The sequence below is a fragment of the Morone saxatilis genome, unplaced genomic scaffold (genome assembly GCF_004916995.1).
Source record: "Morone saxatilis isolate NCDOM2014 unplaced genomic scaffold, NCSU_SB_2.0 Contig23, whole genome shotgun sequence".
In the NCBI taxonomy this organism is placed as follows: Eukaryota; Metazoa; Chordata; class Actinopteri; family Moronidae; genus Morone; species Morone saxatilis.
In genome coordinates, this window is record NW_023339796.1 from 15,234,689 (window position 1) to 15,238,296 (window position 3,608).

Consider the following 3,608-nt stretch of genomic DNA (forward strand, 5'->3'; position numbering starts at 1 on the left):
TTACTCAAACTGGACTTCCTGGATAACGCCTAACCCCATTTCATGTCTCATCAGTACCTGAAGCAACACCAATGCAGCCCCCATGGTGCTGCTACTACTAATACAATGGGGGAGAATGGTTTTTAGCTTGTTATAATTAATTACATTTTAAAATGTTCAAGTCCTTTTGTATGATCAAAAGAAAACACTGTGAGCAGTCTTCATATGGACTTTAGTAGAAAGTAGGGAATTAAATTACATTTACCTCCACTGCATTTGCATCTGTCTATTGGGTGAAGGCATAAATCTCAGAAACTGATATTTCACAAATCTGGGCAAAGGAAACCCAAACAATCCGTGTATCTAGAAACCACTGAGGGTAAGTGAGAAAATATGTTTTTAGTAATATGGTTGAACCAGCGCATTCACATGGTGTGACTGCAAACACAATTCTTCTTCCAGTCCATGAAACAAGAAAAAGACCTTTTTCTTCACATTTTTTTTTTCATCATAGCTGTAAACTTCAATTTCAAATACAAACAAAATCAAATTAAAATGATTATTGTCGTGACAATATTTTAGATTTAGATTTTTCTAAAATAATTAATAATACAAATTTTTGATAGGCAAGTGAGAGCATCGGGAAAAAAATGAAAAGATGTAAGGTTGAGTTTGAAAATGTACCATTTTTCACATTTAAGTAGGCAAACCAGTGTGAGAGGTGAGCCATCCAACAGTGTTCCAAATCCATTTAGCCTAAGGTAAATGATGAAAATAGGATGCACTGGGCTCCACTCTGCACGCCATTGTCACCCCTGATTCATATTTATGCAGCCTCTAGCATAAAATCAGGTGTGTGTGTGTGTGTGTGTGTGTGTGTATGTATGTGCCTGGCAGTGTGAAAGGGAGTACAAGTGGCAAAGAAAAAGAGAGGGGGGTGTTCAGAGGTTTTCTGCTATAGGGCATCCCAGCACATACTTTCTTATAAATTTTGGCTCTTGTAACCCCAGCCAGTGTGTGTGTGTGTGTGAGTGAGCGTGCATGAATTTAAGTGTATTTTTGTGCAATCATGACCGCATGTTTGTGTCTGTGTGTGTTTAAACCAATTACTGATTGGCTCCTTGGCTCCTGTGTTCAACCGTCCACCCTAGGCATTTTCTGGCAATTGAGTAACTCTGGGTTAATATGAAGGCTTGTTGCTCATGGCAACTCAGCTGTGTCCACTTTTGTCTCCTCCTTTCTAACTTGAAAAGACATGATCACACACAAAGAGTGAAAAGGAGGCATATAGTGAAATATTGATTCAGCACCATTAAAACCTCCCAAACAAAGTGAAACATTATTCTTTCTTAAGGACATTGATGACCGACTAGGTGTGTTCCAGTTCTGGGAGGGAGGTGGGTGTATGTAAACGTGTGTGTGTGTGTGTGTGTGTGTGTGTAGGTGTGTGTGTGTAGCTGTGTGTGTGTGTGTGTGTGTAAACACATTGACAGCTTGCCTCCGTTCTTGTCCCTATGTACAAGCCTTTCTATTATTCCTTCCTTAATGACACTAATTAGACTGTTCCCTTTAATTAATCTGTTCTTGATTGAGCGTGTGTTTGTTTGTGTGTGAGTGCACAGGAGCTTGTCTGTGTGAGTGTGTGTGTGCACAATACATTGCTGCCAATGAGGCATAATAATCAGACTGGTAATCCCACTGATCCTGATGCTCTGTGAGTGAGTGATAGAAAACAAAGAGTCAGGCTGAGTTTGACGCCGCATGTGGAGCTCCTCGAGTTCCGCCATCTTCACGTCACTGACCTCCAAGAAACCAGACATCTGCAATTATCAAGGTGGATGAAGTACAAGTGGAATCCATTACAGTCTCCTAATTACTTGCAAAGGTCGCAATTAGTGAAGTAGTGCATTGGGTTTGCATGAGGAAATATGAGAGGGAGGAAATCACAGGAGGATTTGGAGTTGCAGCAGCTCCCCTCCCACTCTCTGATAAATATGATCAGGCATACGTATTCTCCCTCTTTTCTTTGTTTCCTCTTGACTGTTTCTTATTTTGGTTTGCCTCAGGCCCTGTGTAAAACCCAGTCCACCTCAGCAGAGAAAATGAGACAATGTTTCTGCCTATTGACTTTCTGTTTTCATTCTATAATTGTTGCCATAAAGCATAATTAAACTTCATTGTTCATTCCTTCATCCTCTCTCTGTCTATTTGCCGCTCTCTCTCCCTGCTCTTCGTGTGTTAGAAAGTAATTATATCTTGGTGTGCCTGCGAGATGGCACACTCCTGATCCACTGATGAGAGCAGGCTGGGAGGTTGGATATAATGAAATGGAATACATTACAGGATGCCGGCACGCCATAGGCCTGGCCTTCCAGAGACCTGCTGCTCCAACATAACACACTAAGAGCTTCACACAAAATGATGCCGCCATTACAGGGCTGAAATTTACTTCTCCTTTTAAATGTCTCTTTCAGGCCAAAGTTACTAGCTCAAGTAAGTCTGTGATGTTGGTGTTGTGCTTGGAGTAATCATATTGCACTGTTATTCTGCTCCCAGAGTGGGGGAAAAAATTCAACTGTTTGTTTCTGCTAGTGACATAAACCTACATAAACTGATCCAGCACCCAGGATAATTAAAAATAACATATCTTGTGATCAGAGTTAGAGGTGACATTCTCCCCTAAATTTGCATTTAGCTCTTGGGAATTTCCTTTCATGTTAGCAAAATAAGCAAGGTGGGAGATCCTTCAAACCACAACAATAATGACAGAACGTCGCCCCACTCCACTTATTTTCAAAAGCAGAAATCTCCAGAGTTGGTACTTTGTGAGTTGTTTACTTTGTTTGTCTGAAAAAAGCAACTGCTGCTGATATTTTACAGTCACATTATTGGAAATAATACACATAGAACATGGCTACCTCTGCAATACTAATAGTTTAAATAAATCAAAGATCATACATGTGTTTTCATTAGTGCATAATCACTGGAAAAAAAGAATGATTGTGTTTTTCATGATCTTGGAAGGAGTTTGCCATGTTGACACACCATGTTTCAACAGTAGCCCAACATGGACAAACCAAAAGCTGGCTTTAGAAAGGGCCTTTTATGTTTTTCGTATTTCACAGCCACCATAGTTTCTCCTACACACTTGTAAGACTAGCTGTATTAAAATGGTTGCAATCTGTTACCGACATTCATATTTGAGAGTCAAAATAAGGATATTTTGTGCTTTAACATTGACACATAACACTAACAAACACTGTGTGGTTGAGTGTGGTCAGAAGGGTGCTCTAATGCACAGTACAGACACACTTTCTATATTTCCTCTTTCGTATTTCTCCACTGAACTTCTCATTGGCTGACATATACGCCATACAACCTATACCAGTATATCTGTGATAAAATCATAACATCACTGTAGATATCAGTCAAACTCCACGGTAAGACAACCAGAAGGCAATTGAATGCATGTAATATTGTTAAACAAATTTTGTATTTTCACAATTGTTTTGAATATATTTACTGGAAATTTTATTAGAAAGGACTGATTGACAGATGGACAGGAAAGGGGGAGAAAGAGGAGATGATAGACAGCAAAGAATTGAATATGCATAGTGTATATACTTTCA